We start from the raw sequence: 26471 nt of genomic DNA, 5'->3' as shown, positions 1-26471 counted from the left end.
CCAACACTCACTCTCCCCAACACACATACTCCTCTCCACACACGCCCCCAATGCACACTCTGTCTCCCTCCCACACTTTGTCACACACCCTACCCCCCATCCCCCATTTCAGTGGAAAAGCGACTGGCAATCTAGATGCTCATGAAATGATGGCATTGAGAAACCTGCATCATGGGACACTGTACCTGCCCCATGAAGCACTGCAAAGCCTTCCCAAAGAATCCTGTGGCCAGTTTCACAGTGGGAAAGCTACCTACAGTGCCCTGCTCTCTTTGTCGGTGCAAGAACTGCTAGTGTGGATGCACTCTGCCGACACAAGGAACATAGTGTGGACATACTACAGTTTAATTAAAGTATATGTCAACATAACTTTTGTTGACAAAACTCTGTAGTGCAGACATAGCCTTGCATGTTGTTGTTTTTCCCTAAAGACACTCCCCCATCTCCCTGCTGTCATGAGATCATAAAAAGTACAAATGATATATTTCCTGGATCTAAAAAAAGAGTAGAATACTAAGAGAAGTATATCCACTCCCCCGTCACACCACTGTGTGTCCTTTTAAAGTGTGACAAAAACAAAAGTTAAGTGAGTCAGTTTCTTTCTAGGGTGGATTAATTTAAGTTCAAGTCACTTAAATCACCAATTTTCATCATGATTTAAATCAGCAGGCAGGAAGTTATTTTCCTAAAGAAAGGTTGATTCCCACAGGTGGGTAACCATTAAAACATGTTGATTTTCAACTAAATATAGCCATGACACTAAATTTGATGCTTCTTTCTGCTAACCAAGAGGAGGATAGATTATATCAATGCACATATCTTTAAACAGTTACATAGCTTAAATTAAATTTATTCAGATTTTTAAATTTTAAATATTATGTTAGAAAATGGTGGATGATGAATTTCTTATTTACTAGATTAAAATTTTTGTTGTGATTTTTGTCAAGGTCTGTCTGGATGGCAATTGAAATAAAGTAAAAATGGACATAGACAACATTTTAATTTTTTATTAAAAAATAAAATGTTGCTGGCTATATAAGAAAAAAGTTTATTAAAAGTTTTAGGTTGAAACTGTTTTAAACCAGTGAAGTATTCTCTGTAGTTAGTGAGTTGAATGGGATTATTCCTGGTCACCATGTCTTTCAAGATTTTAGAACTAGTAGATCTCATCCTTTCACACCAAGTTTCTATTCATAGATTGAAACAGGAAGAAAAAGCTTTCCTCCTTCTTCATCTTGCAGTTGGTTTCTTAACTTTGAATGAACTAGTCATTGAACTTAATGTTGTAGTTATGTTCTTGAAAAATGTGACTTCAAGTGAAATGATGTTAAGCAAATCCAATTTCCCCATAAGAATTGATGTAAATGGTAGGGAGGGGATGTTAGGTTCCAAGGAATTTTTTTTGCTGCCTGTTAGTAGAGTATTTTATCCACTACTTGTGGGATTATCTGGAAGAGCAGCTCGTCGGAGCTAGTGGTGGGGGCTTGGAACCAGGGTGGGCTGGCAACCCCCCATCAGCTCCCCTCCACCCTCCCAGCACCTCCCGCTTCCTGGCGGTCTCTGTGGATCAGCACCTCCCCCCTCCCTATCTGCGTCTCCTGAATGCAGCGAAACAGCTGATTGCTGTGGGCGGGAGGCACAGGGAGGGAGAGGGGAGGCTGTGTGCTGTGTCCTCGCTCCTTTTCCTCCTCTCTTCTTCCCCCCCCCCACCCCCCCCAAGCCTCCTGAATGTGCTGAAATAGCTGTTTCACTGCATTCAGGAGAGGGGAAGTGCTGATCTGTGGGGCCCACGAGTGGGAGACACATGGAGGGGAGCTGGTGGCCCACCCTAGTTCCAAGCCTCCACCCACAAAACTACGTTATAAGCAAACAGTGCACACATTTAAAGGAGTATGTTCCCTAATAGATCAGCAACATAACAAAACATTGTTAACCGGGATGATGTTAAGTGAAGAGTTAATTTGCAGATTCATTGACGTTAGATCTGGGACATGGGGCTGCCTGCATGGATTGGCTTTCATGGTTGGGTCTTGGAGTTTTATCAATTACATCCTTACTATTACATTAACATAAATATTTTTATTTTTAGAATACTTACCTCTGGTAAATATACTGCATTTGCTGTTATAATGAAAATGGACCTTACGCTATCAAAATAGTTACATATCAGTTTCTATGTGTGTAATATAACCACAAAAAAACAGATTTGGTTTTAAATAGATCTATGTGCTGAAAAAGATATTTGGTATATGCACAATGTTTACATTTTTCTGAAATGATAAATAAGCCTATTAAACGGAGTGTGTGAGGTGATCTTTTCACTGTTTGGGAAAGATATTTGACTGTCTCCAGTAGGTAATGTTAAGGGTCAGTGGAACATCTTGGAAATTGTCAGCCAAGTGAACACTAATATTGAATAAAATGAGAATTCATAGGTGCCCTACAAATCTTATTTAGAAAATAAAATTGAGGGGAACAACTTGAAAAATTAAACTGCAGCCAGACCTTTCTCAAAGGGTTCTCAAGGAACTAAAGAATGAAATAATGGAATACAATTAAAATAATTACTTTATCAGTAAAATGGGAGATAATCTTGTTTTTGTGTTTCTATTACAAGCCTATACATTAATATGTATGTATTAGACAATTGACTAACATTTTCTTTGGCTAGTAAATCTTCAAAAATCATAAGAATTCTTGTTTCAAATTAATTAACTTGACTACGATAGTGTATAAATAGAGTAAAATGTACTATGAAGCAGAAAAAGGAGGAGGAGGCTTTCTTCCACAGCAGTGTCTTCCTAAATCTACAGAGAGGGAGCTCCATTACCTCTACTGCTTCAGATTGATCAGATCTATGAGCCAGGGACTGATCTGAAAGATGACCACTTTTTTCCCCTAAAACACTAGCAGGGTCTTGGGATGGAACTTTATTACAAATCCCAACACCCATTTCTTAGCAGCTGGAATTGTTAGCTGTTAGAGGCTTTCCATTCACCCTCTCCCCTGGTTCTTGTCAAGTAGACAGAAAGCAGAAGACCAGAAGTCCGAAGTGCATACAATACAATGTTTATTGGGGTTAGTTTCCAAGCAGGCATATTCCGAAGCCCTTCACACCAGTTGGGCTTATCTCTATATGCTGATAGTCTGTTCCGCAGTGTTCCATTCCCAGCTTTGATGCCACAGAACATTTACCCCGTATCCCCCTTCCCAGCTCTGACACCGCAGTGTTTACCCCGTGTCCCCCTTCCCTGCTCTGAAGCCGCAGAGCCGTCCCTGTTCCCATTTCCCCAACCCCAGCAAACATGATTCCAATTTCCACTTCCTGTTTGACCCCAGTTTATATAGTAATATTCTAGCTATACATCTACCAATCATTTTACTGAAATTTAACTAACCAATCCTAACATTGTAACATAATTCTCTAACCAATTATATCCCACTATTCTAATTAACTTACATCTAGCAAAGTTAATTATACAGCAGACAGAAACAATTAGAGAACCAGGCAGATTAACAATAGAAAAGTGGGGGCCATAAAGATAAAACAATATAGAAATGAGGGTTTCACATCCGCAATCATTGATAAGTGATTTCTTGCCAGACAGGATGCTATCAAAGTACATTTTCTTTAACCATCTTAAGATCTGTTTCTTTATCTGGTGGTAATTGGCTCTATCAGGACAGGATCATCTTCCTAACAGCCCAATAGCACCTTATTTCAATGTGACTGGTTTGGGATATGAGGATGTGACCATACGCTTCCCAGCTTATGACTGCCCTGCTGCTTAGCCAAAGGCCTTAGCCTAAGAACAAGGCCTCAGACTATCCTAGTGAGAGAGGTCCGTACACAGACTGACATTTGATTTTGAGTATAGTTTTATATCTCTATAACTAGCTAAGAGATAAAAATACACCTAAGTTCTTAAAAGTATAGGCCTTTACAGGCCTATATCTATATTCTAACATTAGCTTTACCTCTGAGCACTGCCCAGGGGGATGAAGGAAAGGCATTTGTGTTTTTGTATTGGTCTTGTTAGTAGGTTTAGTCGTCTGGCTGTTAAATGGCTAGTAAAATTTCAAAGCTCTGTTATGAGTGTAGATGAGTGTGATAAGTTAGAAAAGGGAAGTGTCATGCTAAGAGAGATTTGTGGGGGAGAAGAAAGGAGAGACTGAGACGAGAGGGTAGCTGGAAGAGGACATAAAGAGGGAAAAAAGAGAGATGGTATAAGGAGGTGGTGATTAGGGAAGAAAGGAAAGAGAAACAGATATCGCAGACACATGACACTAAAAAGAAAAAAATGAAGTGTCAGGAAAGGAAAGAGATAATATAAAAAAGTTATTTTTAACATAACTTAAATAGAAATTTAACTACATATAGTTCACAACAAACAGTATGCAGCAGCTTTATTACTTTAAATTGCAGGGTGCTTGGCCTCTGAAGGGGCTGGGGACGGGACATGGCAGCACAATTATTTTTTAGCCTGGGTAGTAGGTTTAGTCTTTCGCATCCTAGCATATGTTGATATGTTTTCATTGGGGGTAGGTGCATTTTTCACTTATCTTCCATGGTGTTTTGCTTAATAGTGCTTCATAAAGAATAATAATTAAGCATCATGGCATACCCGTGATTTATAACTGTGCTTTACAAATTGGGAAACTCAGGTACAGAAGTCATTACTTACCTGAAGTGATGAGGGAGTTGACAGCAAAGCTGGGCATACAGCCTAGGACTATTGATTCCCAGCCATCTTTTCTAACCATTAGGTAGTACTTTTCTAGTGTTCACTTAGCTCACTATTTTGTTATGAAGAACAGGAACTGTGGTGTATATAAAGAGCAACCTCTAGTGACAAAGCAGCATGGCTTTCCAGTATTTCTTAATTCACCGATTCTATCTAAATACACCTCTAAAAATGACTGAACACAAAGTGAGCCATCACTTTCTTCTTTCACCAAGCATAAGAAATACTAATCAGATACAGACGCTCCTTGACTTACACAAGCGTTCCGTTCTGGAACGCCTTGCATAACTAGAATTTTGCGTAAGTCGGAAACGTATACCTGACCATTACGCCAAAAAAACCTCAGAATAAGCTCCTATTTCTAGCTTATGGAACTTTTTCTGTAAGTACGGATTTGCGTAAGTTGGGTTTGTCTAACCTGGGGAGCATCTGTAATTGAGTTTTGTTTGTTGTATAATAAAACTTCATAAGCTCTCATAAGCCCTTTTATGGCTTTTTATTAGCCAAGATGAATCAATTCTAATCTGGCTAAATTTAAGTAAATCCAGGTTTATGTGGGCAGGGCAATTAAAATTGCCAGTTTTGCTGACCGCATTCTTAAGTTAGAAGAGTAGCCATCAACTTTGGGTACATACTCCAGTACCATATTTGACATCTTGGATACTATTATGTCAAGTTTTAATTGGTTTTATTACAGGGAACAAAGACTACTTCTGAAATCTGCATGTTGTGCTTAAATTGTTTAAGACATTTTGCAAGTGCTAGTGTAAATCAAATCTTTTTATTAGACAATGCTTTATAAAAATAAGATGAAGAGGCAAAAAGATTTCAGTGCTTTTATTGTGTTCCTTTAAATACACCCTTTATATTCAGATGTTAGTGTTGAATTTGAGGTCAGTCTCCAATCATCAGTTGGTTCTCTACTTCCTGTTGGCTGCATGGTTCTGATGTGCATGTAATTGTTATGGAGTCTGCCAAAGATGCTTTATAGTCTTGTCTGTATATGATATTACAGCTTGGATATATGCATAATTCTAAATGTACCAAGAGGTTATTAACATGGGTAGAAAAGTGTTGGTTTTTTTAAACTGTGACAAAGGAGTGCATTTAGGAATTTGTAGTGTGACTGTCTTTGTTTTGTCCTTTTGAAAATCTAGCTAAAAGCTATGGGGAAAAGGAGAAAATTATTCTAGACTTGCCTCATTCAGAAAGTTTTCAAGTATGAGCATATTGACTCTTTGGGAATTCTGCTGTATAAATCTGAACCTCATAGGCCAGATTTAAGGCTAACTAATTCCTTTTTTAATTAGTGCCCCACTAATATTTTGAAAGAAATTGTGACCCATATAGCTGCAAGTGTCATTGGTGGGAAGAAAACCTGAGAACTTCAACACAAAAGAAGAGTTGAGCTAAAGGGAATCGTAGCTGTGAGATAGTAATACGTTGTATGTAGTCACTTGGACAAGCCGCTAGAGGTAGTAATTATCTTAATTTTTTTCCTTTCCATTTGGAAATTGTCTGTTTTTTGTGTATCCAGTTTATGTAGGTCACCACACATTTCTTCTTTGGAGGAAAAGTCCACAGATCCATTACAACAGGTCTTACTCCTGCTTGCAGGTCCTTGGAGGCAAAAACTAGGAAGTGAAACCAGATATTATAGGGATAACAAACATGGTGGATTAGTAGTCATTGCTGTAGCACAGGTATTGAAGGTATTTAAATAAAAAATATATATATATATATCATATTGCCTCTATAGAATCATAGAGTCACAGGGTTGGAAGGGACCTCAGGAGGTCATCTAGTCCAACCCCCTGCTCGAAGCAGGACCAATCCCCAGACCGATTTTTGCCCCAGATCCCTAAATGGCCCCCTCAAGGATGGAACTCACAACCCTGGGTTTAGCAGGCCAATGGTGGTTGGGAGGAGTATAATGAGAGTGCCTAAAATGGCATGTGGCCCATTTGTGACTGCTACTACCAAATATCCACCGTGGCTGGAGATGGGGCAGGGCTCTGAGTTACTACAGAAAATTCTTTCCCAGGTATTTGGCTGGTGGGTCCTTGTCAACATGCTTAGGGTTCAACTGTTTGCCATATCTGGGGTTGGGAAGAAATTTTCCTCTTGGTCAGATTGGCAGTCCTCTGCAGTATCACTTGCTGGTTTAGGAGGGGTTGTCTGAGGTTCTGTGGCCTGTGAAGTGCAGGAGATCAGGTTAGATGATCATGGTGGTCCCTTCTGGCCTTAAAGGGTATATCTGCACAGGGAAGAAAAATCTGCAGCTGTCCTGTGCCTGCTGACTCGGGCTCACAGGGCTCAGGCTGCAGGACTGTTTCACTGCTGTGTAGACTGCCAGGCTCCTGCTGGAGCCTGATCTCTGGGACCCTCCCACCTCGCAGGTCCTAGAGCCCATGCTTTAGCCTGAGCCCAGATGTCTACACAGCAGTGAAACAGCCCACGACCTGAGCCCCGTGAGCCCAAGTTGACTGGCATGAGCCAGGGTGTCTATTTCATGTGTAGACATACTGAAAGTCTGAGTCAATCAGAGCATGTCAAGAGTGGCCCAATACCTGAATATTCAGCCAGACACTTTGAACTACCTTCAGCAGCTGTTTGAAAGCATTACTAGACCACCCTACTCAAAACCACAAGAATACAAAATGAAGAAAAAGGGATTATTGTATTGTATTGTAAGTGCTACTGGGCTGTTATTTAGTCTTGGGATTACTATATCAAGATTGCTGGAAACACTCTTCTGATACTGAGATAACTGGCTACAGCAACTTCAGCACAGCAGTGTCTGTGAGGCAATTTTAGTTTTTTCTCTGAAGTGAGGGAGGCCAGGGTTTTGCTGTGTTGGTTCTCTATAGTTTACTTCAGTGGTTCTCAACCACAGGTCTGGGGCCACCTGGGGGCTGCAAGCAGATTTCAGGGGGGTCTTCCAAAATAAACCAGAGAGCCGTCTGGTGTTAGACTCGCTGGGGACCAGGGCGGAAAGCTGAAGCCTGAGCCCCGCAGCCCGGAGCTGAAGCCGAAGCCCAAGCAACTTAACTTTGTGGGGCCCCCTGTGGTGTGGGGCCCTGGGCAATTACCCTGGTTGCTACCCCCTCACTCTGACCCTGGCTTTTAATCTACTGGATTAATCTACTGAAAAACAGTTGTCGTGGCAAAGGTGTGTCATGGAATTTTTATAGCATGTTGGGGAGAGGAGGGGGAGCACAGAAAGAAAATGGTTGAAAACCTTTGTTCTACTTCACTAATTTTGTCCTCTCCCACCTTCTGTTAAAAAAAGCTTCTTCCTAATCTGTTGTTTTTAGTTTTTCATAGTAGTAGTAGTTTCCTTCCTTTATATTTGGTGAAATGCCTTGACTCTTCTTAATTGGGAATCTAAATGAGCCATGTTGTCCTCTCCTTCTGACCCAGAAGCAGACACGACCCCCATTGCTGCATTTCTCTTGATCTGTTAGAGGGAGCCTTGAGAACTGGCAAACTGCTATATTTTCCTTTTTCCGTCGTTCAGTATACCATAGTAGAGATACAGAACCCTCATGGAAAGAATGACTGTGTGTTAAGCTGTTCAGCATTGGTGATTCAGCTGGGGATGGGATGGAACTACAACTCAATCCTTCTTTCTTTTTGAATATGCTCTCCAGAGGTCTCTCGTATCTTGTGCTTAATTTTAATTTGTAATAAGCTAAAAAGTCAGCAACAGCCAAGCATCTCTTGTGAGCAGCTGTAAACAGCATGTTACCCCCAGTTGCAACATAACTCCAGAGAAAGGTCTGTTAAATGAGAGGACTCACTACAGTAACTGCTGCAGGATTACTATCTTCCTGGCTGCAGTAGCTTCTGATACTGCGTTTATCAGCAGTTCTCCACTCTAAACTTTCATCAGCCCAACGGACATTTTAGTAATCAAATGATCATTTTGGTATTGCTTTTAGCTCCAGGAACACTGACTAATTTTAAGATAAGAAGCCCATTAGTGGTTGTGAGTTGTCAAATATAGGTGCTAGTGCCCCTATACTCTATCATTAACTGTTTTGAGAATGCAATGGCATCAGGCTGAAGAAAATAGGTGAATGGCCTCTCTGTTATAACAGTATAAAAATAAGTACAGAACGGTTTACTCATTCAGTCAGTTACTTCCTGCTTCATAACATGCACATATTTATCTCCTGGTCTGTCCTACACTTTTGTTCGTTTGGCTGTGAATGGTCTTTCAGAATTTTTCTTTGTGGCAAAGACTTCATGAGCTTCAATAATGTGTAGTCTGAATGTACTTCATCTGCTCTCAAAATGATTTCTGCTAATACTCTAGCTTTTATCATACTGCTGACACCAAGTGCAGAACATCAAAGCTGTCAGCATCATATGTCAACCACTGTCTTTACCATGCATCTCATAACATTCTCACTTTTATAGTTCTGAATTAATCTGGATTTTCAGAATTGGTGACAGGAGGAGATTCATCTGTCATTATTGGTCAGGCTAACATTGCTTGACATGGTTTCAATCATCTGCTTGAAAATGAAATTGAATTAGATACAGTCAAGTAATTTTTTCTATTTTAGTTTTATCGTATTCTCTGTGTAAATTGATTTGTTTATAATTATTTCATTGGTGAGGGCTGTCAAGAATAGTCAGTTTTTAATAGCCTTACATCCTCTTCTCCTCAACGCAGAAATTGAAATGCTCTCTAAAGTGGTTATGCTAAGTAGCAACAGATTCACATGGCTACAATGTAGCTGTGGTGGTGCGTAGAATGGACTTCCATGTTGAATGGTCCCTTGCAAGTCTTCTTTCTTTGGCAAGAGTCGGTATAGGAGGATTTAGACTTCTTTAAATTTTTCCCTTTTATCTTCCAGCTTTATTTGTGGTCAGCCTTGTGCTCTATTTCCTTTGACCTCAGCTCAGTAAACCTCCTGTAAAAGTGTACCTTCTTCATGACCCCACCATTGCAGTCATCTTGTTTTCAGTTGGTGCAAGACTGCAACTTCTTGGGATCATCTCAGGCTAGGTCTACACTACTCGCCTGAATCGGTGGGTAGAAATCGATTTCTCGGGGATCGAATTATCACGTCTCGTTGGGACGCGTCAGTCGATCCCTGAATCGACGCGCTTACTCCACCAGCAGAGGTAGGAGTAAGCGCCGTCAACGGGGAGCCGCGGAGGTCGATTTTGCTGCTGTCCTCACAGCGGGGTAAGTCGGCTCCGATACGTCAAATTCAGCTACGCTATTCGCGTATCTTAAATCGACCACTCCCTGTAGTGAAAACCTGCCCTAAGTCTCTCCTTGTTTGTGGCAAAATCAAATCAACAGATGTTAAGAAAATGCTGTAACTTCTGACACAGAAAGCTGTTTAGTTTCCTCTGCATTAAGACCCTAACAATATTATTGAGTATCAGAGGGGTAGCCGTGTTAGTCTGAATCTGTAAAAAGCAGCAGAGGGTCCTGTGACACCTTTAAGACTAACAGAAGTATTGGGAGCATAAGCTTTTGTGGGTAAGAACCTCACTTCTTCACTTACAATATATAAGTGACATTAGCATTGTATATCATAGCATTTTATTAAAAAAACACCCTAATTCATTAGATAAACCTATGAAAGATATAGGTGACAAATTGAACTTAAAATATAATGCACATACAAAAAGTGTGATTAGAGTGTAAACATTTCAGGAGGAGTCTGTGTCTGTGTATGTTAGTACAGTGGTTCCTGAACTGTTATGGTTGGAGTCCTTTTTGTAACAATAGTATGAGAGTCCTCCATGACACCTTTCTGCAAACCCGATGCAATTGCTGCATCTTGCCTATTACATTATTTTCTCTCTCATACCTTTGTCATCCTATGCTTTCCATTTTCATTCATGATTTCCCCCACTGTCTTTCCAAATTTTCTTCTTTCCTTTGTTTCCCAGTTCCCCCTAATTTTCTGTCTTTGAACATTTCTCCATTTTTCTTAATGCTGTCATCCTTCCCCATTTTTGTTGCTTTATCTCTAGTGCTCTTCCCTGTTGTTCTCTAGTCCCAAGTCTCCCCTTTCCCTATGTGCTGTTCCTGCTACTGTAACTCAGTGCTGCTCTGCAATCTCCCTTCTTGTGTAAAATACCTCATCTTTGTCACAGTGAACATTTTAGCATGCTTGTTGTAATTGAATGTGAACGTAGAGAGATAATCTTTTTGCAAGTTTCACTGCAAGTTATTAGGAAATTGGGGAATCAGTCTCTTAATTTTAGTCAACTTTCAGGCAGTTGGATGTTGGTTGTGGAGGGATTTTTGAATTTCCACAATATGAACTATGAATGTGCTAAATGTTGTTTTTTCTGTGTGCTTTAAATACTGTGTTGAGCATCCATATGTCAGAAGTTTAGTGATTATGCCTAAGCAGTATTCATAGCTTTCCCTTTGTTTTGTTATCTTACCAATTGGCAAAGACTTCCTTGTGATGCTATTTTTTCGTCTCCATTCTTGGATGTTCTCTTTATCAACGTAGACAAGATACTCCATGGCTTTCTTCTTAGATGTAGCATCAATAGTATTTGGTATGGTAGGAACAAATTTTTTCCATGGTGATGTGTTCAGTATAAGAACATGAATAAAATAAAATTATTCATCTTATTTGACTAATTATCTTGCCTTGAAGTTCGTGTTTGGTTTTTTAATTTTCCTGAGTTGTTCTTTCTTCACTTGTATTACCTAGTAGTAGTAGATTTGTAAGTTGAAGTCTATTTGGAAGTGTGTATATATAAGGTGAATTGCATAAATTTCATTATTTATTTTGTGCTATGATGCTAGCATAAAATAAAGTTGTAACTTTCTTAACAAGTTTGTCTTTATCTTGTTTACATGGCCTAATCCCCTGTTGGCCTTTGCCTTTAGTGGGTGTTAAAGATGAACAGAAGTCTCCTGCAGGAAGCGGAGGTTGGAGAGCTGTTGGAAGGAAGACTAAAATAACCATTGAGTCTACATTTTGATGGCATTGACTAAGTGTTACTTGCTGGGTCATGAAACTCAAAGTTCTCTACTTGACATGAACAGACAAGGTTTCTTTCATTTTGAATCTGAAGAGATCAGTTTCCTTCATAAGAATAAGTCTTCTTTACCTTGTGACTTAACTCTTGACAATATTTACACTTTAGTAGAATTATTTGCATTTGTTACTTCATTCAATTCTTCATTTTCTTACCAGTTCCTTCAAATTAATGCATGCTGAGTCAAAAATTTGTACACTGACACTGGGTAATTACCAAACATTTCTAAGTAAATTGCAGTATTGGTCTGCACCTTTCATCAGTATGTACAGTTAAGATGAGAAACAACCACCTACTGAAATAGTAAATTTAATGTTGTGAAGATTGAAAACTGAAAAGTAAGAAGACCCAGTTAGCTGCATTTAAAAATCATTACCATCTGCCTTTTGCTTACTTTCCACAAGCTTCTAGATTCTGACAAACCAAGCCCTTTAACAGTTAACCCTATCTACTCCCCACTCTTCAGTATCAAATTGTAATTGATTCCTCCCACAGCCCATGCTCTAGTCCCCGATGACTGCAACATTTTCCTTCCCCTCTAAGCTATCTCCCACCTGTCAGCTTTGTTTCCTGCTCCAGGCAAGCTCTACACAGTAGCGAGGGGGCAGGGGGTGGAGCTGCTGCTGCAGGAGGCAGCGAGGTGGTTTTGGGACTGGCTCCTACTCGCCACCCTGATAGTGCATGCTGCCCTGCACATGCAGCCATTGGGAGGGCGGGGGGACAGGGCAGAGAGTGGAGTGGGGACTAAGCAGCTGCCCTAAAGGGATGGGGAGTGGCTGAGGTGTTGGGGGTCATCCTCCCCCATGCGTACTGAGCTGGGAGCTCTGCCACTCCCCTCCAGGGCACCTGCTTAGTCCCCACTCCACTTTCTGGTCCTTGCTCATGGGACCCCTGCCCTCCTTGGGGCTGTGTGTGCAGGGGCGTCTGGGCAATATGCACCAAAATTTGGCTTGTGACTGGGAAGCAGTCTTTTTGCAAAAGAAATAAATAAAATAAAATTATTTCGACCGATTTCCATTGAAAACCCCTCAGGCTCTCTCTGACAGTGTGTTTCAGGAGACTATGGGTTAACACTGATCTGAACTGCAGCCATTTGCAAAGGGAGGTGTGGCTTCCATTTGCAATATACTGCACCGTGCATTGTTGGCATAGAGTGGACTAAGGAAGTTGCCCCAAGGACCTCAGGTAAGTTCTCAAGATAATTGAGAACTTCTGGGACCCGAGTCAAGCTGGGGCCGTGTGCACACAAGAAAGCAATAGGACTTTGACCCTTCATCCTAGCTTAACCTGGGCTTGGAGCCTCCAGCCACGCAGGGTTCGAGCCCTAGGTTGACACAATTGGTGTGTGGATGCAAGGGGGTTAGGCTTGAGCCCACGAACAAGTCCAGGCTTACATTGGTATGTAGCCATATTCTGAAAGATATATTTTTATCTTTAGTTATATTCTTACATTCGCACATACTGAGGTTTGTTCAGTACCGAGTATAATTTGCACATTTATTTTACGACTACTGATGTGAACTGATTGGTAGAAAAGCAGTATATTCAGCTAAGATGGATTTTATCCCTCTTCAATGTTTTGCCTTGTATCTTAACTTTTGTGTAATATCTTAATTTCATTTTTAGTGAGCTTTTTTTTTCATTGCTAATACTCTAATTCTGGATTTCCTTCTCATGCTGCTGCTGTTTGACTGTATAACTTGTCTAGGTTTAGTCTGTTGTCCCTTGATGCCCTTGTATGTTTTTTGGTCTTGGTGTGCTCTTGCTACACCTAGTACCATACTTGATCTTCTTATGGTATCTGATCTTAAAAATCTTCTGAATTTAATATTTCAGTACCACGGTGTTGTTTAACCAGTAGCTATAAATTTACATTGTGACGCTGGCAGACCAGGTGTCAAGTGATGCCAAGGCCCCAAATTCTCAACTAACCATTGATACAAACATACCTGGAAACCAGTCTGGCTCATGTGTGTGTTAGTATTGGTAAAATAGATGTTAAGTTTATGAGAATGTGTTCAGTATTTAGATGTTATGAAATGTTTGTAGAATGCTGTATGTATTACTCTCACTTATAACATTTGTGCCCCATGTTATATGGTGGCCCTAAGTGTTTGCAGTGTAATCCTCTGTAATTGTGTATGCCATCAAACGAGAAAGAAGCATTCATTAATGTAAAATACTGGATTTCTACAGAAGGTGTTAGGTCCTGCCCACCAAGAAGGCCCATGAGCCATTGTGAAATGTCATAGAACGAGAACTTTAACTGTATTCGGTTCAACCCCATGGAAAGGAGACGTGTGCGTGAACTCATCCCATCAGTTTGAACTCTGGGGAGAAAGGGAATAACAATCCCTGACAAGAAGAAACTGTATCTCTATGGTGCTTGAACTTTGCCAGGGTACGATTTCTGAGCATAAGCACGGGAACCCCAGCTTCGTAGCCTGGGTTAACGCTAAAGGATTTATAGAGATTGCATATTACAGCAGCTTCTACCACCTGTTGGAACTTAAAGCTCAGTTGACACTACGAAGTTAGGTCAATGCAAGGCAGCTTATGTTTATCTAGTCATGCATGTATTTACACTTAAATTTGTTTCCTACCGATGTAAGCGCCCTATTATGCTGACATAGTAATACCACCTCCCTGATTGGTGTAGAGCTATGGTCGATGTATTTAGGTGGACAAAGGGTGAGAGTAGTGACTGTGCTACTAATGTCAACCCTAACTGTTCTCCAGCAGCTGTCCCACAATGCTCCAGACTGATGGCTCTGGTCACCATTGTGAACTCCACTGCCCAGAGGCCATGGAGACCGGAAGACTCTTCTCTCCCCCATTAAAACCCCACAAATTTTTGAAATTCCTTTTCCTGATTACCTGTGTTGGCGAGCATACCTAGCTGCTTTCCATTATTGAGTGCAACTGCCCAGCTGGCCATGCCAGCTACATGCTCCAGACATGCTCTTGTCTGGAGTAGACAGGAAATATTGGATCTCTTGGGCCTGTGTGAAGAAGAGGCTGTACAGGCACAGCTCTGTACCAGCCACAGAAACATTGACATGTATGAGCAGATTGCTATGGGGATGTAGGAAAAGGAGTATGACGGGGACCACCAGCATTGTTGCGTGAAAGTCAAGAAGGTGTGGCATGCATACCAGAAAGCCAGGGAGGCCAATAATTGATCCAGTGCTGAGCCCCAGACCTGCTGCTTTTACGAAGATCTGTATGCTGTACTTGACAGAGACCCTACCATCGCAACACCATGGATGCTTCCGAGGAGCCTGAATTCCAGGCATCTGCTGGGAACAGGGAGGATGAGGAGGAGTTTGCGGGACAGGTGACTGGGGAATCAAGCTGTGAGGCAAGCCGGCACCTATTCTTGACTCCAATGTAGTCCAGCCAGACCAGCAGTCGAGCACAGGCGAGCCTGATGCAGGAGAAGGAACCTCTGATAAGTGTAGATAAATTTTCAATTCTGGGGATGGCACTCCCAAAGTAGCAGGACACATCTTTTGACTTTTTATTAATTTACTCGTCCTAGAAGAGGTAATGGTACAACCAGTAGAGGTAGAGTTGCTATCAGCTTTGTAGTCCCTTTGGAGTTAGGTGGGGATGGGAAGCGGTGGCATGCAGGGCAGTTTGTTTATGTACACAGGGATATTTCTTGAATCTACAGTCTATACTCTCCCTGTGTCGATCTAAGTATATTGACCATGGCTCTGCACAGCCTGAGAAGTCTCAAAACTTTCATGGAGGTACTCTGCAATCCTTTGCTGAAGATTTCTAGGGAGGGCTGCCTTATTTCTTCCTCTGTGGTAAGACACTTTCCCACACTAATCAGCAATAACTTCAGCAGGCATCGCTGCAGTACAGGATGCCAGCAGCAGCTGTGCTCTCTCTGTCTTCGTTACCATCAGGAGTGAGAGATCAGCTAAAATTACCACTGCCTATGGAAAACGGTACCAGTATTCAGTGCGGTTGCCCTATACTACTAGAATCATGCAACTGAGTATTTCCCCCTTCATTTTCCTGACTCCTGTCGGGCCATACTCACCATGGCTGATGCTGTGACTGGTGGTGGGCATAAGCAATCCCAAGCAGAAGTGAGAAGGTAGTGCTTAAAACTTTTGGGGAGCAAGGGCACTGAGTTCAGTATCTTAAGTTTTGCTTTCTGTAGTGTGACTGTGGTACCTCTGTGTTGTATCAGCAGCTGCTGACATTACAGCCTTCAGAGTTTTCCCCTTTACACCTGTGGAACACCTGAGCTAGAAGAGGAGGAGGAAGAAGAGGACTTGGGATGACATGTTCAACGAGATCCTGCAAGCCAGTTCTGCATCAGACTGTGAGCATAGGGCCTGAATGTTGCAGACAGCCTGAAGAAGGAAAGAGTAGGGAGGGGAGAGGCCCAGGAGTCCCAGCAGGAAAAGCAGAGGGAGAATGCACCATGACTTAATGGGGTTTTTCTGGCAGCAAACAGGTCTGGTGGACCTGCAAGTTCAACAATCCCGGGCTTTCCTCACTCTGCGACCCATTAAGAACTCAATATTGGGACCTCCCTATACTCTTCCTCCCCTCCCCCCTGCAACATTCCATGTGGTATCAGGGGTCGCTACACTATCCCTACCATTGCACCTCAGGGACATTAACGACAATCACAGCTTCACATACACTGAATTGTTACAGTCATGGTAGGTGTAGGTGTAGCTCAGGGGTAGGCAACCTATCGGCACGCAAGCTGATTTTCAGTGGCACTCACACTGCCCGTGTCCTGGCCATCGGTCCGAGGGGCTCTGCATTTTAATTTACTTTTAAATGAAGCTTCTTAAACATTTTAAAAACCTTATTTACTTTACATACAACAATAGTTTAGTTATATATTATAGACTTATAGAAAGGACCTTCTAAAAACGTTAACATGTATTACTGGCACGCGAAACCTTAAATTAGAGTGAATAAATGAAGACTCGGCACACCACTTCTGAAAGATTGCTGACCACTGGTGTAGCTTAAACGGACGGGAATGCTCTTTCACCTTCATACATTCTGTTCTCTTAATTTATTAAGTTTTTAATGTATTTGTTTTAAAATTGTATAGGGTTTTTTTTGCACGGGTTTTGTTACAGAATAAAATTCTGTTTGGAACATAATTCATCTTTATTAGTTCACAACATATGCTGCCAAGTGCTCAGCAGTTCTGAAAGCAACCAATTATCTGTTACTGTACGGTGTCGCACAACGCCTAGGAGCATGCTCTAACAATTAATAGGTGCATTGACAAAGTTTTATAATCGATTCTTCTTGCGGTTCTGCAAATACTCCAGGATTGTGTGCCCTGTGCTTGCAACGCTCATGACAGTGGTGCAAAGCTGTGCAAGGTCAATGCTTCTGTCAGCGTTGGTGGACAGCAAGGAGTGCCACGCAGGTTTGTGGGCATTTGAAAAAAGGCATGAAAACTATGGGATACTGGTAACATTATGGGGTGGAGACCATTGCAAACTGGAAAACTTACCCTGCAATCCAAGTCACCCCTGCATGACTCGTTCGGCCCTATCATGCATTGCCAAATCTTTCCAACAAGTGTGCTGAATGGTGGCAGCTTACATTGTGGGATACCTATCCAAGGTACACTTCACTATGCATCGATACAAGCTCTCCTGGTGAGTACCTGCATTGCTGATACAAGGAGCCAGGTGTGCATGCCCATAAACAATGTATTAACTGCGGTGGCTGTATGCCGATATAACTTGAGGCAACATAAGTTTGTACCTCAGATGTGTGTGTGTTTACTTGCTTTAAACTTGTAAATAACTCATTTCTTTTTCTTAGTTAATAAATCTTTAGATAATTTGTTATAGGATTGACTTTGGTGTGAGATCTAAGTGCAATTGACCTGAGTTAAGTGACTGGTCCTTTAGGACTGGGAGTAACCTGAATATCTGGTATAAAGGACCATCTATCACAAAGGCAGGCATACCTTGGTGGCAAGCTAGATCAGAGTACCCAAGTGGACAGTCTGTGACTCCATGTTAAGGCTGGTATAGTGCCTGAGGAGTTTATATTTGATGATTGCTTGATGAAATATAAGACAATTTGGGGCTTGTCTTAACAGTTTGCCCTGAGTTTGTTACCCATGTTCTCGAGCCACTCTAGACAACTTTATGTATATTTGCTAGTAAAATAAAATGCAGTTTAGTCAACTTTTAAGACTTCTGAATATTAACACAGCCTTCCTCCAGTGTTCACTGATCTGGCTTGATATAGGAGTTTATCCCTTCCTGCCATCAGGAGAATTAATAAAAATTACAGTAAGTAGTAAGAAATTGCCCTATATTGATGCTTGTTGTTTTTATTTTTATTGAGCACTGACTAAAAAGGAGGTTTGACCTCCTCATTCTTGTAGCACTAAATAATCCCTATTTGTATAATGAACCATCTCAATTCACTATTTAGCATTTATTTCAGATGTCATCTCTTTTGTTCCTAACTTCTACCTGAGGACGAACTATGTCACTCTCTGATCTGGCTGAAACTGAGTATTTCGTAGGCATAATGTACATGCAGTTCATTGACTGTCTTCATCTAAAGGGAGTTCTTTAATGTAAACAATAGATTCTGAAATACTTTAGAAGTGATAAGAGCATATTGAAGGTAAATTCTAATTGGAAGCTGTGTACATAGAAAATTTATGAAATGTTGTAATCACTTTTCTAGGAAGACTTCATGGCAAGAATACAGCCTGGTACTTTAAAACTTAAATTGCACATACAATGTTTACACTGTAATCAGTAGGAATGAGTTGAGGCTGCAATTGTGAAACTTTACTTTTTATTAGATAACGAATGTAACTTTTTAGCCAAATGACAGAACTGTGTGCTAAGCTGTATTAAGCATAATACAACTAAAAAGAGAAAAATCCACATTAATTCTGCTTGAGAAAGTGTTAAAAAGATGACAGATTATTTGAGATAATTGGATTTTTTTTAGTGTCCCAGAATGAAACTTATTTAAAAAAAAAATCTTACTGGTAAAACTAGCATAATATTGAACATGCTTCAATATCTTTCTGCATATCCTTGTTAATTTTCCAAATAGGCATGTAGTTTTAAGGATTAAAATTGTAGAATTAATTTTTTTTGCACTGTTTTTGTGTGTTGTGGCCACAAGCAGGTTTCCAGGCCTTCTTAGTAATAGGTAACTTTGCTGATTTCTCATAGACCATCTTTAATGATCTATTTGTTTGTTTAAAAGAGAAATATTATTAAAATTAGATTATTTACCTATAACAACTTAATTACTTACTACATAAAGGTATGAGTTGATTCTTTCCCCTGTGGTATCATTCCCAGAAGCATCAACATGGTAGCAGAAACTTTATTACTATATCAGGAAATTGTTATTTTTCACCGAAAACATTAGTCTTAAGAAAATGTCCTTTGGTCAGTGGTATCCAGGATCTTGAGACAATATGTATATCTTTGCACATATGCTATTAAAAATAGTATTTTGTCAAATTAAAGTGTTGCCTTTATTACCTGTTGGAAGTGCTCATAACATGAGTAAAGAGGAGAGGAAGGCTGCAAAAATATGGAGTGTCATGCAAATATGATATAGTGATGGTTAGACATAAACATCATTGACCGAATGACATGGGAGGAATTTGGAAAGGAAAATGTGTATTTGAGAATAATGAAGTGGGTACAAACTCTTTGATCTTATTTGAATGCAAGTAGATAAAGTAATGGGGAAAACTGACGAGGGAATTTGCAGTCTCATCCTCGGATGGATCCTGATAATAGATAGAAAAACACAAACTTAAGATATTGCTATGGCTAATAAATAATTGCACATCTATCTCTAGTCCCAGAAGCCCCATTAAATATTTTACAGAGTCATTTAAAATGAAACTTTTATAATAAAAAGTAATGATAACTTAAGTTGCCACATGTTTAATAAGGCACAAAGAATGATATGCTGATACACTGATTTTTATTGCCCGGAATAATGCTTCTGCATTTTTTTGCTTTAACCAATAAAACCCTTGACAAAAAAATCTTGCTAGCAGTTTGCCTAGATACAGCAGATTAATTTATTAGATTTTAAACTTGTTACCTCATTTTGTAGAAAGCTTGAGGGGTTTTAAAGATATTAGACTCTCCATGCTTTAGGTTGAAACTGGCTTTCCATTGTAAGCCTAGTGCTTACTATCCCCGTAGCATGATCAAAATTTGAATCTGTCTGAAATTTCACATTTGTAATCGTATGCCAAGATAGAATTTTTGTGCAAATACAGAGGCAAATCTGACCAGGTGTCAGCTACAGTAAGTAGGGTTTTTTTTTAAATGACAGTTTTTAGTTTTGTAATATTTGTAAATAAATTAAGCTGGGTTTGTCTAGAAATTTAGGGTTTGTTTTTAACCTAGGTGAGGGCTAGAAACTCCAGATTTATTGCCTTTTGACTACTCATGTTTTTCATGTTGGGTGGGGGAGACGTTTCATGTCTTTGTTATACATAAAAAAGAAACAAAACTAGTCACATTGTTATGCTTATAAGCAGCACACCGGATCTTTTTCAGGGGAAAGGCAATATGCCACGTTTATTGGAGATAAAACAATTGGCATATGCTTTCGAGCACACACACATGCACACACTGTCCCACCAGTTGATGTTATAGTTACCAGTCCAGAGTCCAGATCAATTTAGTGGCCAGCTCCACTCCGTACACCCTTGGGTATTAAATAATTTCTCCTTTTTCCCAGCTCACTGACCCGTAAGCCGTGGTAGCCAAAAGAATCCCATGGTCAATTTTGGGAGCGGGCTCACTCTCCATATTCCTGTCTCCACAGACTGTTGGTGAGCAATTTTAACAATAATTTCACCTAATAACAATAACAAATTAGGCTTAACCATGCTGGAAACATATTGCATCCATTCATATTTGTAGGTGCCAAACTAGACCTCTTCCGTTGTTTTAAAAGATGCGTTAATATCCTAACATTTCCAGATATTACCCAAAACATTTCATGTTCAAGTAATGCTAAACTGAGAATTTGCATTTCAGTACATCCTACGGCCAGGTGATGGTGTTTAACCATGGGCACATATTCCATGTTGCTTTTAGGTTTCCCAGACCTATTTGTACCAAGTCCACAGTAGTATCTGCCTGCTTGTGAATCAGACTATCTTGCAATTGCGACAAGGAACTTAATTTATTCTTAATTATCTCCAGGTCTACAGTATTTATAATCTCTGCTCCAAAACCAATCCCTCCTAATATGGTGTCTGCTACCTGAGGATGTTTCCCTGTTAACAGACTGGCATTCCCTGACCTCTGCCCTTCCGCAACATTGGTTTCTGTAAATACAGTTAAAATGCTTATTAATTCTTTTTTTGCCTAATGCAGTAGGTTTTTTTGGTAACACAATACACAACAATGCTAGCAACAAGACAAACAACACAAGATAAAACATAAAACACAGTTTTTGTCGTGACAGTAGATTCGTGGTATTCTGGGTTGCTTTTTAGCTGGTACCAGCTTTTCCTGATTTTCTGAAAGACAAAAAGAACAAGTTTCTACCCCTTTTGGGGTGGCAGATTATTGCTTAAAATATCCCTATCTTTTACAAATACACTTGCTGATTGCAGGCAAAGCAGAGGAATTACCCCCCATACTTTCCTGTGTTTTTGTTCTATAGGCAAACCAGGGTTTCAATGACTTCTACCTTTTAAGGGTTTAGGGCAGGCCTGCACAACATGCGGCCCGGGGGCCGCATGCGGCCTGCGTGGGCTCACTGTGTGGCCCGCATGGGTTGAGTAGATGGGTCACTGTGTGGCCCGTGGGGGGGGGGGGTGTGAGTAGATGGGCTCACTGTGTGGCCTGTGGGGGGGGCGAGTAGGCAAGCGGTGGGTGAGGGAGGGTGGGCTGAGGAGGCAAGTGGGCGGGCAGTGGCGGGGGGGCAGGTGAGCCGGCGAGCCGGAGGGGTGGGGGTGGGCTGAGGAGGCGAGCGAGCAGGCAGTGGCGGAGGGTGAGTAAGCGAGCCGGGGGAAGGGGGCTGAGGAGCCCAGTGGTGAGTCGGTGGCTGACCTGTTCTACTGATCTGGTCTGGCTCCCATCCCCTCTCCCAGGGCCGGCTCCAGGCACCAGCAAAACAAGCAGGTGCTTGGGGCGGCACATTTCTAGGTGCGGCATTCTGGCGCCGGCTATCATAGGTGCCGACTCCGGGGCATGGGGAAAAAGTGCCCCCGCCACCCCAGCTCGCCTCCACTCTGCTTCTGCCTGCTCCCCTGAGCGCACCGCTGCTCTGCTTCTCCCCCCTCCCTCCCAGGCTTGCCACGTGCAAAACCACTATTTCGCGCAGCAAGGCTGGGAGGGAGGAGAAGCTGAGCGGTGGGCGCTCGGGGGAGGCGGTGGTGGTGGAGCGGAGGTGAGCTGGACCGGGGAGCGGTTCCTTTAGCCCCCCGTTACTTCCTGCTCCCCCTCACCCTAGCTCACCTCTGCTCCATCTGCTCCACCTGCTCCCCTGAACACGCCGCTGCTCCACTTCTCCGCCCTCCCTTGCCTGAGAGGGAGGGGGAAGAAGTGGAGCGGTGGCGCGCCTGGGGGAGCAGGCAGAGCGGAGGTGAGCTAGGGTGGGAGGTCGCGGGGGACCCGCAGGAAGCAATGGGGGGGGGAGATGCGGCACACCGGGGGAGGAGGCGGTGCTGGGGATTTGGGGAAGGGTGGAGTTGGGGTGGGGCCGGGGGCAGAGGGGCACGAAAAAGAAAGGGGAGGCGGCCAAAATTTTTTTTGCTTGGGGCAGCAAAAATCCTAGTGCCGGCCATGCCCTCTCCAAGGGTTGCAGCTGTCTGGAGGTGCCTGCCTTCCACACCTTCCTCATTCACACCTCATTCATTCAACAGGGCAATTAATTACAAAGTGTGGGGAAGATCTTATTCTACTTCTAGCAAAAAGACATTTTTCTTTTACCTTAAATTATACTACCTTAGGGGCCCGCTATAACATATTACCGAGGTTCAATACTGCTGTTTCGGTGGGGCGGCGCTGGGGAAGGAGGGTTTGTTTCCGTGGGGCGGGCGGTGCTGGGGGGGGGGGGGGGGCGGGAAAGTTGGTGGCGCTCAGGGGCTTACGGCACTCAGCTGTTTTCTTTGGAGTAATACGGCCCTCGCCGCTTTACGAGTTGTGCAGGCCTGGTTTAGGGTGAATTATCCCACTGTTCAGTTATTAAGTTTATGAAGTGGTGTACCTCAGTTTTTCTTCTTATACAGCAGACCAAGTTGTAATATTTTTTTTCTGTTATGCTAAGCTTTAAGTTTATTCACAGATAATAGCTGAGAAACATCATTACCATATGACCTTAATTTTTTTTCTCAAAAAAACATGCACACTATACATTGTTACGGGGTACTTATTAACATTAAATTTATCCCAATATTTAATATTAACATTAAATATATTAAAAGTATTTTGTTATATCATACCTTTTATTTAGACAATTGGTTTTTGAGGCCAGGGTGTTCAATGTCCTCTTGAAATCTTTGCGTAGGCTTTTTTAATTTAATTATATTCTTGGGGTTTTGGTGAATTAAAAGATGGGGTGTCATGCATATAAACAGACCCCTTTTGTACCTATCTTCAGATTATAGCACTGCATACACCAAAAAAAAAAAAACTTTTAAACTTAGGGTTAACCCTTTTACCCACTTTGCAGTTTAACTGCTTTCAGAAAATTTGTAAACTATATTTTTGGAGTTAATAGTTAATATGCATGCGAACTTCAAGAAGCATACATAGTCACATCTTGACATTACAATTACTGCATTGACTTCAGCAAAGCTGGAAAGATAGTAGTCAAAGGCCCTATATTAGAGCCACTGTGTGAATTACTTTATGCCTGCAGATTTTCTCTTCGTCACATGAGAGGTGCTGTGCTGTGTACATTTCGGGATGTTGAGTTTCTGCAGGCGATGACGGTTTTTACTCCATTGTACTCTGTTAATTAACACTCATTGGGATGACAAAACATCAGTGTTACACAGCTATCCTGGCCAATACATACATATGCCTTTTAGAAATCTGTTATGGACGTCAATGCCACAGGTGTTCGTTCCAAGTCCATACCAAAACCTAAAGAAGATAACCAACCAGAAAGTTAACCATCGGTATCCATAACTGGAGCGGGGTGGGGTGGGGAGACGAAGGAAGTAAGTAGCTAAAACTAGGTAACTTAAAAAGGTCATCCAGATAACTCTATATCTCTACAGGGAGACAGCCCTATGAACAACTTCGCCACTAAAACTGGGCAGCAACCCGCCCCTCCCTCATTCTCTTATTTTACCCTTTTTTTGTGGAGAGGGGAGGACATGATATGGGCAGGAGAGAATTTTTTCCTGATCCTTGCAGTGGTAGCTGATCTCTTAAAACATAAGTAATTATTGTGGGCTGATCTACCCTAAAAAGTTAGGGGGGCTTAGCTAGCTCGCTCAGGGTTCTGAAAAGTTTTACATCCTGCGTGATGTAGTTAAGCTGACCTAAGCCGTGGTGTAAGCACCACTAGGTCGACAGAAGTTTTCTTCTGTTGAGCTAACAATCGCCTCTTGGAGGCGTGGATTTACTACAGTCACAGAAGAACCCCTTCTGTCGTTGTAGTAAATGTTTACACTACAGAGCTGCTGCTGTAGTGTTTCTAGTGTAGATGCACCTTGGGTGTAACTACAAATGAGTGCCTCCCAATCTTCAATGCATTTTTTTCCTCACAACACTCTTGTGAGGTAGAGAGGTGCTATTATTATTTTTACAGATGAGGAACTGAGGCATAGACAGGCTGTGATTTGCCAAAGGTCACACAGGAAGTCTGTGGAGGAACAGGTAAATTGGTCTCAGGTCTTCATAGGTTAGTCTCCTAATGACTGGACCATCATCCTTTTTCTCTGAAGTACTTCTGATATGTTGTTGTAGCCTTCAAACATCCTTGGTTCTGTAGATAAAACTTCATAATTTTAATTACTAATTTAGGCTTGGACTGCTTTTTCTTCACTGGTTAACATTAGAAAATCGTATATCTTGGCTCTACTTTGGATAAGAAACTGAGCATTTCTAGTATGTAGAAAACATGCCATTTTTGTGTGTGTGATAACTGCAATGTTTGATTAAAGGCCTAATATGACTGTGATGAAGCAGGAATTTTCTGTAATAAGTCTGTGTGCCTCGGTTTTTTCCTATAATGCACATGGTTACTCAGTGGAGGAGAAAAAGGACTGTTTGCTGTAAGGGTAGGTTAAGAGAGATAGGTATAAATGTTGCCTAGCTGTCTGAGCCTGAATGGCCATTAAAAAGGACTGGTCAAGGCTGACCCCATATCAGTGGAGAATCTGAGAAGACAATGGCAAATCCAGTCACCAGGACATTGACACCTATCAACCATAGACCAAAACAGAGATGGATTTCCCCGCTTTTTATCAGGGAAGATGAGCAAAATCTCCTACCTCAGAACAAAGGTCTGAGGGGAGAGTGGGGGGAGGGGGAGGATAAAAGTTAGCTGCTGGAGGGAGTTAGGGCTCTCATAGAGGAACTGACAAGGACATGAGATGAAGAGAGACAGAGCCTGTACCTGGGGTCACTACAGCTTGGCTGGGCACTGTGGGCTAACCAGAACGATCTATGCCTTAATCTTCATTTCTCTATGCTACCCTGAGGACTTCCTATACTGTGTGCCAGCTGACTAATAAACCCTACAGTTTTGACAACGTAGCTTAAGTGTCACTGCAAATGCTTGGTGAGATGCATTAATTCATGAAGAAATGTACAAAGTCTCTACCAGGAGTCTGTCTCAGTTGGACTCACTGAATAGAGCTCATGATGTGAAGCCGGAGTGCTGAAGCCACAGAGGTTCAGTCTTAGGAAGTGATGAGGCCTCATGGCCTAACCTGAAGGAAGAGTGAATCCCCCTGGGGGTCTGGCACACTGAGTGAGTTCCTCCAGGAGACTGTTCCAAAGCTGGTGGTGTAACACCGATCCTGTGGATCTGTGACAATGACAATCTAAATCTAAGCTGACACTATACACACTGAATTGCTCTGCATGATATTACACTGTTAGTGCAGTGTTACGTATCTGTAGAAAATACTGAACATAAAGCAAAATAATGGGTTGTTATACTGTGATAGGTTTTTCCTACTAAGGTTTTTATTTTAGTTTCCTTCTCTTCTGTAGCAGAGTAAGCCTTAAGGTGACTTAGGGCTTGTCTATACAACCACATACTGATTTAACTATTATGGTATGATTAAAGTGCTACAGCTCTCCTAATGTGGATGCACTTATACCAGTATGCTTATACCTGTATAAGAAGGGAAATAAGATGTACTGGTATAAGGCATCTTTTCGATTGATATAACTGCATTCGTGCTAAAGGCTGCCCTGGTATAACTCTCCCTGCCCCCAAAATAGTAACACTGAAACAAAAACTATGTTTAGACCAGAATGTGTGATACATTGTGGCACAGATATTGATAGTGTCGTTCCCCTTGTTATTTAAGGATCTGAAGGATGCCCAAGGCAGTAATGCCATAAAAATGAATTACACTTCAAAGTGAATGCAGGGTGTGAAATTGAAAATGTAATATGTGGCATCAAAGTCTCAGAAGAACCTTGTGAAGTTTGAAAAGCTTCATTGCCTGGGGCTTTCTAGTGATGGGAC

General features: G+C 41.6%; 1 protein-coding gene across 4 annotated transcripts in view; it reads left to right on the top strand.

Annotated features, from left to right (window-relative positions):
* Nucleotides 1–26471, top strand: part of TDRD3 (tudor domain containing 3) — a 278767-nt gene that overhangs the window by 24594 nt on the left and 227702 nt on the right. The gene's annotated exons all lie outside the window — the stretch shown is intronic.

Source organism: Chrysemys picta, chromosome 1 (assembly GCF_011386835.1).
Source record: "Chrysemys picta bellii isolate R12L10 chromosome 1, ASM1138683v2, whole genome shotgun sequence".
Lineage (NCBI taxonomy): Eukaryota > Metazoa > Chordata > Testudines > Emydidae > Chrysemys > Chrysemys picta.
Note: the sequence above shows the minus strand (reverse complement) of the source record. Positions and strands in the feature narration are given on the sequence as shown.